The following is a 14,462-nucleotide window of genomic DNA, read 5'->3' as shown; positions in this document are numbered from 1 at the left end:
CAACTGTTTTTCATGAAAAGTATCAGAATAAAAATGCAAAAGCTTCATGTTGGATATGTAGCTTTGCTCTAACAAAAACATGTTTAGCTGCTTTGTGATCCTGTTATGAGCTAGCAGAATTACTTCTACTTCTATTACTTCTACAAAGAACAGCCTCAGCAGCTCACCAAGCGAAAGAGCGTGACCAAGAGACCCATCCGCAGATAAAAGTTGGGTGTAGCGGCAAAATCCCTGTGTTTCTCAGGACATTTCTCAACTGAATGTTTTCACAGGAAAGTTTACAGTTTGCAGGTGAAATCTTTTCTTATTTCTTATTTCTGAAGAAAATTAATTGATGTTTTCCCTCAGATTTGTCAAGCGTACCATTCATAAGTTGACATGAGTACAATGAGTATCAACTTAATGAGATCAGCTTCCTCCACTGACTGATTTCCACAGCCAGTGCATGGCAAGGAAATGCAATGCAGTCTCCCATTGGACCAACATTTTATATGGTCTGATAGTGACAGGACAAGGGGGAATGGCTTTAACTAAAAGAGGGAAGATACAGATTAGATGCTAGGAAGAAATTATTTACTCAGAGGGCAATGAGGCCCTGGCACTGCTGCCCAGATCTGTGGGTGTCCCATCCCTGGAGGTACTCAAGGCCGGGTTGGATGGTCCCTGGGCACCCTGAGCTGGTGGGGGGAAGAACTGGGTGGGCTTTAATGTCCCCTCCAACCTAAGCCATTCTGTGATTCTACAACTCTATGGCTTGCTCAAGACGTGCTGGTTTCCTTCTATGTCTCCCTGCTGACCAGAAAAGGGGTAAAAGTCAGACAGGAATGAAAGCAAATCCCAAGGATTTAAAGTTTTAGGAGTAAATTATTCAATTAACCATGCAGTGGGATCTTGTCCAGGCAGAGGGCTTGGACCGTGCCTTTCCTGTTCTTCGCTGCACTGCTGGCAGCACTGCCAGGTGTGTACTGCGCAGGGGGAGAAGCAGCACTTGATGGCAGTGCTTTCTGCACAAAGTAGCCTGAGGATCAGCAGAAAGATTATGTTTCCTGCTCCTTTTCCTGCATCTAACTAAAAGCCCAGGACTTTCAGTGATTTTGCATCCTTCTAAAAGCTGTATGAAAATGGAAATAAGAAACATTCTCGCATTTTCATGACTCTGTGTTCTCAGATAATCTTTCCCTGCAGAAGCAATAACAGTGTTGTACTGTGGAAAGAGGGGCAGAAGTCAAGCCAAAAGCATTAGATTTCTCATAAACCATTGAAATTTATTACAACAGTAGGTTTGAATAAATCTTCTTCTTGTCATTATAGTTCCATTACTGAATATTAATGCAAATTATTTACTTTGGGCAGGTGAGATATACCATGTTGTTTTCCCCTATTTTTGATTATCTGTAACATGATAAGTTCCAAAAAAAAAAAGCCCTTAGTAAAGGTGTAAAGCACAATTTCAATGTGCGCTATTAGATGGGGATAAAAAAAGTAATTTATCTGTTGACCTGCTCTTCAAATGGATTATTCTCCTTTAGAAACAGTCTGTATCTGTAGCTATATTCAGGTTAATAAAAACATTATTTTCTTTTTTTTTTTCTTTTTTTTTTGCTGACGAGGCTTGCTTGATAATTTGAGAGACACAATTCATCTGAATTTTTGGCCCAGGAATATACTGCCAATAGTTTCTTCTAAGCTGGATGCAAAGTTGTTGTTTGTTTTCCCCTAAGCTGCTTAACATGAGAACATATGGCACAAACTTATAACAATATTATGTCAACCCAAACTGGAATGTGAGTTTCTAGCATAATCTCCTCTAAAATAAAATACACTGTGTCTCCGCTCCAGTCTACTGACTAGCCTGATATTTTCAGGGATGTTTTTGACTTGTCTTTTTCTTTTATAAATGAGATCCGGTGAATAGAAAGGTAATATATGCCAATTTCTCCACACAGACTTTGACATGCTGCCAAACACAGGTCAGTGCAAAGTTAACTGACTTCTGTGGAAATTCACCCACGCAAAACAGAATTATGTTTGTTCTGCTCTTCTTTAAAAGGCCATACAACCCTACTGCTTAATTTGAGAAGACAGAAATAACTTTGAAGCATAATCTATGTAAAACAGCTTCAGTTGGGAATTCTTTATATTGTACATGTAGTTTACAGAATAAAGATAGCTGACTTACTATAAACACGCAAGTTAAATCTGGCTTATGTCCTGGCTCAATAGACAAGAGTAGAGACTCTACTGAATTACGAATGTCACAGTTGAGTTCCCAACCACTGACCATATCTGGGAAGTAAATCAGTTGTTAGCATCTGGGTTAATGAACTCATCCTGTATTATTCCCTTAGTTACCCTGGTGGTTTGAGATTTGTGCAAATACAACAAAAGACAGAATGTGGATGCAAAACAAGCAATGCTTTAACCTGTAGCAATAACATGTTGTGGTAAATGTCCTGCTGGCAGTTGGGACACTGCGTATAATGGAGAACAGGAATGTTCTTCACTGCCCCGCATCCTACTTCAGGGACACTACTTTAGTTCCTGCAGTTCTGCACTGGAGATAATGTTGACACAACCATCAGTAACAACTCCTTAGCCCTTCTTTGAGAGAAGGAAATGTAGTGAGTTTTGGCTTTTTTTTTTTTCTAGGGCATAGAAATACAGTCATGCACTGACAGCAGATTTGAATTATGTCTGCTAGTGTCTTCTCATGTGTTCAGTTCATGACAGGAACAAGGCTGCTTCTCATTTGAAAAACAATCAACATCCACCTAAAACAAAGTACTGCCACTTTAAAATTCATCAGCCTTTTTCTCAGAACTTTGAAGAATGTGTTGGCACTTCCCGAACTTCTATTAAAATGCCCTAAACTTAAATGCTTTGAGGAGAAAATACATATTTCACTCAACCCAGAATGTCTTCTGAGCAGCTGGGGAAAGTCTGATGGAGGAATGTGGAGATAGCCATAGTGCAGGACAGCTGTTTCTGCAGCACCGTCTGCCCCATGGTGCTATAGAACCAGGAATACAGCATAAACCACCAACACTAGCGTCTCTGGATGATAATGACTTCCATGTATCCCCTGGCTGCTCCCCCCTAGAACTGTAAATACTAGCCTTTTTGTTTTAGATTGGCAACAGGTTAATAGGTTCTTAAAAAAATAAATAAATCTGAGCTGAAGAATAAAGTACAATTGAACAAAGTAAGAGTAGGCTGGGAGACAAACAAATGTCATGTCCAAGCTGTCACATGAGCAAGCCATTAAGGAAAGCAGCTGTTGAACACAGCAATGTTGAGGGTGGGACCAGCACTGGCCCTGACCCATGAAAAAGTTTCTACTCATTGAAGGAGACCTCCTGCAAGCCTTACCTTCACGTGGGCACTGTGAATAAACGTAGGGGATGAAAGTGGGGGAGTCTGATGTATGGCAAGATGACAGCTATGTTTTGAGTGTTTACTGCCAGGCAACACAACTCCGGTAGAGATAAATTCCTCCAAGGGGTGCACTGGCTTCACTTGCTCTTCCAGCAGCTCCTGAAATACTGCACTGGACTCTGAGACAAAAGAGATGTGTATGAGGGGAAAGGCTCTGTGATCACAGTAGGTGATGCAGGAGCATGCACTCAACGTGTTATGTGCAGTGCACTCAGTGTGTTATATGCAATACGAGAAAAATACCCACGAACCTCCTCTGTTCTTTTTCCTCCAGTTAATCTACAAAAACAGAGGAAATTTCTAAGACTTGATTATTTTAATGGAAATTTTACGAAGTGAAATGCACAGATTCTTTTCCCTTCTTTGCAAGTGAACAGCAAGCCTCTGTTTTTGCTGGTGTTTTTTTTTTCCTATTTTTCTTCAGTTCTACCTGAGTATACAGTCATATTAGAGGAAATGATGTTAGTTTATAGGAAAAATTTTTCTTGTTAACCTCTGCCTGTCCCATCTCCACACTGAGAAGCATGCTGAAGAGAATAACTAAAGTTTCCTGTCTCTTGGCCTCTGCTTCCTACAGCACCATGGAGACCAGGTGAATGGAGGTTACTGAGCAGTAGGAAAGATATTTTTGCTATCTAACTTGAAGTATTTTGACACCTTCCTCTTCACACAGAAATAGAAGCAAGTACAAGTGCATTCGTCAAAACAAGGGAAGTTTGTTAGAGAGCTGAGTGTTTTTATGCAGAAGACTCTAAATTTGGTATGCTGTGACAGATGTATAACATTACAGATCAGCATTTTGAATGTAAGACTGATATTCTGAACAAATGAAAACCTTAGCACTGCCACAGAGTATCTTGCATGCTTCTTCCTATTTCATTAATTGTCCAGTATCAGCTTGCTCTGTTAAAAATGCAACACAGAAAAGACAGGATCTGCAGAAAGATTTGGACATTACATTTATGTAGCTAGAAAATTAGCCTCTCTTTCTAAACTATAGCCTCCGCTAATTCAGAAAGAAGAAATTCTCTCCCTTCTGCACCATTATATTGAATTATAGTCCATTCAGTTTATGTAGTCTGTAGAATTTAACCTATAGGAGAAAGTTATTTGCCATTATATTATTGCCATATTCTTGAAAGATTGTTCTATATCAAAGCTGCCATTTGTCAGAGATTACTGGTAGAAAAGTTTTTATGATTTATTGCATAAATATGAGACAAAAGTCTTGAGACTTAGTTGCACAAAATCAGGGTTCTATTTTTACATACCTCTGCCTTCTAGGGGTTCAAAACCCTTACACTGAATAAACATAATAGGTTTGAAATGCCTCAGAAAAGTCAAGCAAGATTTGTTTAGTTTTCCAATAGTTACTCCTGAGTCTAACCACAGGTGTAAGTTCTGGATATATGGCCTCACAAAACATGCCTAAGACTGTCAAAAGTGATCAGGTTTAGCTTAACTCTATGCCCAGAGTTTACTGAAAACATTAAATGCATATTGATTTCTACAGTTACAGAGAAACAAGCACTTCTGAGAACCCTGTCTTCACTGGTTATAGACTGCAACTCTTACACTATTTACAATATTGAAACAGAGAATAAAACTTCTTCCAGAAATGCTAAGGTTGGAAATACACAACTTATGTTCAAACTGACTATCAGAAACTTACAGAGATGAGGTGTATGTGCACCAAAGGGCTGATGACTGCTCTCGTAAACTTACGCGGACTGTGAGCCACTGAAAAGGCAGTGGTTTGGACCCTGTGGGACCCCTTACGTCCAGAGTACAAAGCCACCCCACTGCTGGTGATTTGCAGCCCTTCTGAGTAATGCTCATAACTTCCAACCTGTGGTTCACTGTTGTGGAGCCATTTCAGTGATGTCCCATCAATCATTATTTCTGTGATTTATAAGTGACTGTCAGCGGCACGAGTAGTGTGTTATTAAAAACTCTATAGCATGGACAGGATCTCGTCAGAGAGAGCAATGGTTCCCTCCTGACTGTTCTGCATGGAAAAGCTTTCATTTAGCCAGGCTTCTACCCCAATCTATGTCTGGAAATAGATACTTGTTTCCTGAGACTGTTCATTACACAACAGAGCTCTGAGTGGCTATGACATTTTATTAGCACAGTTGAAAATAGGCTTCAGATATGTAAAATGAAACCTGACCAATGCTATGATTTCCAGCCATTTGAGGCCAAGCTTTCACAGATTAAAATAACACTCAGCAAAAACAAATTGATGAGAATTGAGGGACTAATTGAAAGAACAAAGTAGGCTGTGTGTATTCCTTTTCGTTCATACATAGGTTAGCTATCAGCATGTACTGATTATAGGAAGATTATATTGCATCAAATGATTTTACACAAGAAGCTGGATTTTATATTATCAGTTTTGTTTTTGTATTTCAATTGTAATGATAAGAAAATTTCTTAATATCTCTGGCATAACTGTTTTAGGCAAATGCTTTGTGAAAAAAAATTCTTGATGACATTAATGTAGTTAGGGATGTCCCATGATAGTCACAAGCCACAGTGAAATTTATCTGAATGGATGCTTTTTGCCTGAACAAGAAAAATTACTGAATTCTACATTCAGAGTGAGTGAGAAAACCAAAAGCACACAATCATAGTATAACTTAGTTAAATTGGAGGAAAAAATAGCTTTTGAAACACAGAAAAAAAAACATTTATTTCATCTTTCCTCTCTTTCAGTACTGTTATACTTTATCCACTCATCTGTTCTGTCTTTTGTCTGAGTGAAAACATTTGTAAGCCAATATCTTGCATGTCTGCAAGTGGAAAACATTAATTTTTTTGAGAGAAAAAATCCAGCCTTTACTAAATCAAATCTAGCAGCAAAACTTAATTCACAGTGAAGACAATGAGAGTAGCCTCAATGTAACCTTGGGCTTATTTAGGTCTCTCTTAGTTTTAGCCTCCCCTCTTCAGCATTTTCAGTGGCATTTTCCGCAGTTTGGCAGGTCCAGGCTCTCCCAGCTTCTAGGCTCTTCCGGGTACTGTGAAAGATTCACTGTTAGAGAAAGCATCTTCCAACAGTATATGGCCAATGGAACACTTACGAGGTCATCTAAGATATATAATTGTTGATGTCATCTCCCTAGAAGTTTCCAAGGCCAGGTTGAATGGGAAAAACTGAATAGTGGAAGGTGTCCCTGCTGACCATTCTGTCAGTCTGTCATCTACTATAATTTTGTATGTATTTTAGTACATCAATACGATCACACTCTTGGCCTCCGTGACATTATAAATGCTGGTTTTGAACTTTAAGTGACCTTTTACTGTTTTTCTACTTTATTCTTTCTGCACTCACTTGTCACTTTAGCAGAGACTTCTTGATTTACTTTCTTTTTCCATTCAATATTTGTTTTTCTACACACTTCACAAGTGCCACAACATCTACAGCTCACTGTATTTGATCAAGTTAGATCACATATACATAGTGAAGTCCCTGAAACACACAGACACTGCAAGATGAATTAAGGAGGTCGCGCAAGCTTTTAAAATCACATTTTATGAAATCAGCAGAAAAGCCAGCAGGTAATAAAAGGCAGTCAAGCTACAGATCCTGCAGAATGTGAGTGATAAGAGGCAGCAGGTTGACCACTGTTTATTTCCTGCCAGCTAAATAAAATGGGATGCAAGTTATTACCTGCTGTCTTGTCTGCCAGTTTGATGAGATTAAATTTGCATTTTGGGTGGTGAGGCTGTAATCATCTTTGACTGCAATATTCCCTTTGCTTTCTCTGAATCTAGTAGAGAAGCTTGCTTCCTACAGTGTAGTACCTACTACAGCTGGAGTATGGAAATGGCAAATATGAACATTGCCTGAGCTCCAGATATAACAAAATGAATCCAGATAATTGCACTCTGGGCAAGAAAGAGAGCTACATATGTTATACACAGATTTAAAAGTTGACTGTTATAAGCAATTTTTCCTTTCTGAAATTATTCCTTATACAGCAACTGGAAACAGCAGTGGTGTCTGATCAAGCCTATCTGATTTTGTGCTTCTGTTTGCAAAGTGGGAGTAGTGCAGAAAGCTGGAATTGCCTCTCCTCAGCCCAAGCAGAGAAAAGGGATGGACACCCTAAATCTGCAGCTACTTGAAGTACTGAAGGACTTCAGAGCACACAGTATCCCTGAGGCCTGGGAGCTTTGCTATGCCTCCCTGTTACACAACATCACAGTTATTTCACAGCACTGAGTGGGGCCAGGTGGCGAGGCATGGAGCTGGATGTGGCTGGACAAGAAATAGGCTTCCTGATGAATTAGCAGTGAATCAGTCACCACAGCCCAGAAGTGTATTATTCTGAACACAAATGATGGAACTAAATATTTGCCAAAAATCTCCTTGAGCAAAAATGTATATTATGGACAAACACTGCATTAACAGTTCAGTGGAACTATATCCTACATTCAAAGGTCAAACTGCAAATCCATACACTCAGAACTGCTTGACAAAATGAAACTGCTCTCCCAAAACATGAATCAGAGTTCCCAAATGTAACAAAATGAACCAAGATGGGATTGACAGCTACTCATGGTAAATACCGTCCTATTCACAAGGACTATAGAGAGGAAATGTAACTCCCAGAAATTGTTGCTATTCATCATGTGTTTGTAGTTCCACAGTTGATCAGCTCACAGCTCTAAACCACTAAATATCAGAGGATTAACTTAGCTTTGAAACTGATAGTAATCAGCCTAGTGAGTCTTCAAGCAGTTTCATCTCTTCATATTTCCTTAGGAACACATGATATTATTTCAGGACAGCACCAATGAACCCTAAAAGTGGTAGTTAAGACAAACACGGCATGGAGTGTTACAGATATCCTGTAAAACAAATTAGCAGTACCTTCTCTACTTTGTACTTACCCAATTAAAAACTCTTTTATCAGCAGAGTAGAGACTACAAGGCTTATTAGTGTCACTACTTGTATACTACATCTCCACGTGCTGTTGACAGCACAATGATATTTATTATATTGAATTGTCATAGGCTGTTATAGTTTACATTGCTAGGAACTGCCTGCATGATGAGGAAATACCCTAGCTGATGAGAAATACACTTGCTGATTATTTCCTGCTGTTACTCTGCTTTCTTTTAGGTACAAATATATGTTTCTTCTAGAGTTGAATTTCATATGTATTATAAATGATGATATAATGTATTCAGGGTGATTTAGAGTTTTAAAGAACTACAAATACAGAATTCCTGTTCTCTGCTGCTTAACAGAGATACCATCTTGTGCAGGATGAAAATACCATCCACATATCAACAGTCAGTGTAGATTTATACAGCTTCAGACTGCTGTGAGAAGGTTTACTTCAGTCCTACATGCACTCACACATGCATGCACACAGATAGCTGAATGAAGGTAAATCATCTGGCACATCACAGACGCTTCGCTCTTGTTCCTGACAACACCACACATGGGCACTTGAATCATAGTCCACTCAAAAAGAACAATAAAACAGAGAGCCACACAAGCCAGGCCCAAAAATAGACTCTTTGATAGCTGAATTTGATCTCTCCCATTTGGATTTTTTTCAAGAGAGAGAAAAGACTTTGAAAGTATCAGCACTTACAGCATGGAAGCATTAGGATTCTTCAACAGAAAAATTACTGCTAAAGTACTTCCATTCTGGAATGGTACTTGTTAATACAGGTTGGAGGTTTCCTTGTTTGTTTTCTTTCCTTACGTGTGCTGCCTCCATGTAATGCATTGACAGTCTTGCTCCTAAAGTTAATTAAATGCTCAATATATATTAGAGCTTCTTTGCATTAGTATTCATTTGCAGAAGCCTGGGACACCTCACTCATTAAGTTCAGATACATGTAATTTCTTCTTTATGTATGCTCATTATTTGCAAAGAAAATGTGAAGGAGATTTCTACACAAGCCTTTTATTCAATATCTTTTCATGCATATCCAAATAGGTAGTATAAATAGCACAGTCTCTATTTTTGAATAATTATATTGTGGGGATTAGGGTTCCAGGACTTGCACTCTTACAATGAGAAGTGGAAATCTGAGCCACCAGTAGCTCGTTTGTAAGCATAAATTTAATGGTAATGTCAAATATGCGCCAAGATTTGCTTTAAAAGTAATTCTTCAAGCAAGATCCAGATCTATCAAACTCTCATCTTTGAACTTCTCACTTCCAGTCCCAAATTTCAGTAATACTTTATGTAATAATAAATACTTCATTAAATAAGTTAATTAATATTTTTGCTATAAAATTGCAGCCACTTATTTAAAAATTACAATAATTTAGTAATTATAATAATTTAAAAATGGAAGAGATATAACTTCTATTTTGAAAATCAGGCAGGAAACTTATTCCAAGGAACAAAAATATTTCTTCTCAGCTATTCTATACTCTATCTAAATTCAATAATTCCTTAACACTAAGCATTGGCTAACCATCCTTTGCTAAGAACAAATCAATGAAACACCTTAATTAACCAGTAAAGCACATCAGAAATTTAGGCTTTTGCATCCATACACTTCATAGAGCAACAGCTGAAAAATTAACGTTCTTGTCCTTAATAGTAGTCTAATTCAGAAAAGGAGCATGGTGCAAACTGATCTCAATTTCTCAGCATCTTCACTTCACTTCCACAATGTGGTCAAGGCAGTCCAGCCATAATTTTTGAGACCAACATCACACTGTTTATGAGCCTGGTGATTTTATAGAATGAACATCAAATACATAATTCAAAAAATAGACCGAGATTCAGTTTTCTTGTTACAAGTCCAAAATTTTCCTCATTAACAACCATGTCCAGGATAAACAATACACAAAGCTTGGTCTAATTTTAGTCATTACTTTGGGCAGAGGGAATACAAGAATGAAGAGTACTTTAGTCAGCAAGTTTTTTTTCCATGTCTGTTTTAAAAAAAGAAAAATTTACGATAAGGAATTTTTTATGGTCTGAATATACCAGCCCTTCCACTTATACATCTGAAGTAATACTTTCAAGGAAAATCAATTTTGTAGGTGCAGAAATAACAAAAGTTTCAGACTGTCAACTAAGGGGTCATAAAAATGCTATAAGTTAAACAGATAGCCACAAATACCTCTTCAAACCTCTTTTCACCTGTACATTTCCAATAAATTCAGTGGTCATAAAAGTATTGCAGTGACAGTCTTGACTCTTAGACCTCCCTACATGTTTGAAGACGTGCAATGCCTACATAAAAACAATGTAGAAATGCAATATAGAAATAGGGCACATTATCACTATGAGGAGAATATGTCACCTTTAAGAGGAGAAAGCAATCTTCTGCTGATATTTAAAAATGTTAATTGCAGGAATTATTTTGAGACATAGCTGAAGAATCTGGAAGACTGAGAAGCTACCAGTTTATTTTAGAGGAAATATCAGTAGTAAGGCTACTTACAACATAAAATGGTACTTAGGAGTGTATTAAACTGTGAGAATGACACATTTCTCTATAAATCTGTATTTGGAACATAGAAATTCTTTCCTGCCAACGTGACTGAAACAGCACTTTCCACTATAGCCAAACTGAATTTTCTGACCAGAAAAGCTCCAAACAGCTTTTCTAACAGTGGTATATGAACATTTGGGAATCCTTGATGTAAAAATAATACTACTGATGTACAAAATGTCACTAAGAAGAAATCATGACTTCAGAATAACAGGATAGCCTACTATTTTTAGTATTAAGACAGAACTAAGCACATTAATATCTTCTTAAATATTGATGTTCCTGGGTTTTTCTTGGTTATGGGTGTTGATCAGGAGCCACAAGAATGACTGAATTCCCAGCAGTTCTTCAGAGATACTTCAGTCTAAAATGACTAAACGAGGACATACATATTGACTTGAAACTAATGCCTACTTGAAGCTACGCACTGAATGATTTTGGGGAGAGAAGCAGCAGTTGGCCTCAGAGGAGCAGGGTGCTGCTTGGTCTCCTCTTGCTGCATCATAACACCCTTGCTTAGTTTCCTTTGGCAGGAGATTTTCTCAGCTGCTTTGTTCGCTCTGTGACTACATGTGAACAACTAGAATGTATGAATTCACACAGGTCAAATGAAAGGCTAAAAATTCTTCATAGCAGAAAAATGACAAGGTAGGGAGTCAAGTGAAAGGTCAAGTCAAAGGCTGCGAGAAGTTAAACACTGATGGAGCCCACATGAAGACATCCCAGCAATGAAATAATTCTGCACTGTAATATTCTCACTACATTTTTCAGTTTCTCGACTGAAATATTTTAAGCTCATTAACATGATTCTTCATGGCAGGGCTGCATCTGTAGTTACAGCGACTGGAGTTACACTCTATCAGGAGAACTGTCAGAGGAAATTACTCTAATGCGTGTGCACAAGGCTTCTCCAGAAGAGAAAGGCTGTTCCCATATGGGGAGATGAACAGAAACGCAGAGATGATGTAGGTTTTGGTTATTTCCTTTTCTGTCTTGCTTGAAGCACTTTTAGATTGTGTTAGGAGATTATAAGCACCAGAAGTAAATGAGAGTTTCCATTTACTTTTTGCTAATTTACTGTTTGGCAAACTGGAAAATATACAGATTAATATATCTGACAAGCTCAGAAACATCTGGTTTAGCAAATTAATGAGTCTGCATAAAAAAGAGGGAAACTGTAATACAGTGGCATTTTCTTTCCTCATAGGCTATGTACATACACACATTAGCTGAGAGTCCTGTCACTCCTCTGCAAAAGTTTAGGGGCTAAGCCATACCAGAAGCCAGACTTCTTACTGACTTCAGTGGTTTCTGTCTTTGAATATACACTAAGGACTGCACCCTGCTCCAGCAAACTGAAATTCAAGCAGTTAAGAGCTAAAAGAAGGTTTTTTTAAAAAATGGGAAGCAGAAATTCTTTGAAAAACTATGACTGTATGTGTATGAAAGGAAAAATAAATCCTCCTGAAGTTGTCCCAAGGAGCTCAGAACAACATTTAGGAAATTCTGGTTTACAAATCAAGTCAGTAACATACTCCACCAATGTCTTTTCTACTATCCATATTACAAACCTAGGAAAATGGGAAGTGAGACCTAGAAAGTCTGCCATGAATTGTTATCCTGCTGAAGATACGCAGCTGGACTGATAGAGGGTGGCACAGCAGAGACTGGGAGGACACTGAAGTGAGGAAAGGTGTAAAGGCTGAAAATGGATCAATCCCAGGATTCCATTCAAAGCCCACGAATGACACTCAGCATCCCAGGAATTTCTGGGATCATGACTATAGAGGAAGTGCAGCAGAAGCAGACTGGCTAAGGGGAGGCTGTACAACCCATCGTCTTGTTCTGAAACACCTAATAGGATACTCTGGTGCCTGACAGATATGCTTTTTACATCACAGTAGTACATATCTCCAACTGTTCTTTGGAGCTGTTGACACATTTAAATATTTATTATAGTCTGACATTACAGTGAGAGAAACATAGTGTTTATCTCATCTAAAGATACGAAGACATTTTTTCAAGCAGCTCCCAGAACTATTAAAAGTACAAGCTCTGGAAAAGGATCCTCCTCGTCTCCTTTTTTTGCAGATGGCTGTTCATTATCAATAGTCTCTTCCCTTCATACTACCACAGCACTCAACTTGGAAGTTCAAGTCCCAAGCTACCAGAAATACTGGAAAAGATTACTCTGCTTATCACTGTTGACCAAAAATTACTTTTAGAAATAGAGAATGATTTTAGTGACCTCGTTAAAACAAAACAAAAGGAAAGAAAAGGGAGATACAGCTCATGTGTATGTTAAGTCTGCACTCTGCAGAGATGGTCCAAGGCAGTGTCTGCATTTCATCAGTTTCCATTGATTCAATATGTTTATTCTTTTTATCTGTTTGTTTTATAGTGGCTGTGACATTTGAATATAACAGCAGCATTTTTACATCATACTATTAATTTCTGTACGTAGGAACTCAGCTTTAAATTATATAAATATCAGTAAGAGAAAAGTGTCCTGCGATTAAGATTTCCAAAGGATGAACAGAGGACCATAGAATGCTTTTTTGAATAACTAGGCAGCTCTGCAGTGTCCGGGAGGGCAGGGTAACCCTCCCTGCCTGCACAGTCAAGCCACTAGACAGGCTAGGTGAATACTGTCCACTTATCATGATGCAAATGGCAATCAAGCCAGACTGACTTTTAGATATATAAAGGGAGAAGGAACAACATAATTTAAAACTCAAGAAAAATACACATTACTGAGTCACATAAATATCAAAGCAGATTGATTGCTAAGGAGATAGAATATTAACAAGCCAAGCAAGCAAGTTCACTGTTTGCTCTAAACAGACATAACTGCAGGTCAGAATGCAAATGCCTTCCATTATTTATACAATCCAAGACAGTTATAGGATATTGCATACCACAGTGTATATTAGCTAAGTCATGGTCATGAAGAAGAAATGAACAAAAAATACCCTCTAGATTTTAACTCTGGTTGTAATCTTCATATTAAATAGCAGAGCCATTATTAATTTGACACAATGTGACCACATATGCTACAGATCACCATCTGTTAGTTTGGGTCCAAAAATTTTAGGTTCCCAACTATCTTACTGGAAGTCAATGAAAGACTGACTGAGTAATTTTGTCTATGCAGAGGGAAAACAGGCAAATGAACAACAGCAATCAAAATCTTCAGTAAATGAACATGAAACAAATAAATATTTTTGTTTTTTTATTCTGTTACTGATTGCATCTTACACCTTGTACCTTTACCAAAATAGTAGAGAAATCATAGCAACAGTCCCAGAAAGATCAAAAAGAAATGGGTGGTAGCAATAATTTTGTATGAGACTATTGGACTAAATCAAGAAATGGATGAACATCATTTATTATTTGTTTTTCTCTTGATTGCTATTAAGAGAAATTTGTATATTCAACGTTCTGAAGTTTATCAGTGACCAAAAGTATTTAATGAAAAAAGCTTAGAACAGATTTGTTGTGCTTCTCAACTCTTTGATCACATTTCCATTCTGCCAGTTTA

Source organism: Meleagris gallopavo, chromosome 6 (assembly GCF_000146605.3).
Source record: "Meleagris gallopavo isolate NT-WF06-2002-E0010 breed Aviagen turkey brand Nicholas breeding stock chromosome 6, Turkey_5.1, whole genome shotgun sequence".
NCBI classification, from domain to species: Eukaryota; Metazoa; Chordata; class Aves; order Galliformes; family Phasianidae; genus Meleagris; species Meleagris gallopavo.
Note: the sequence above shows the minus strand (reverse complement) of the source record.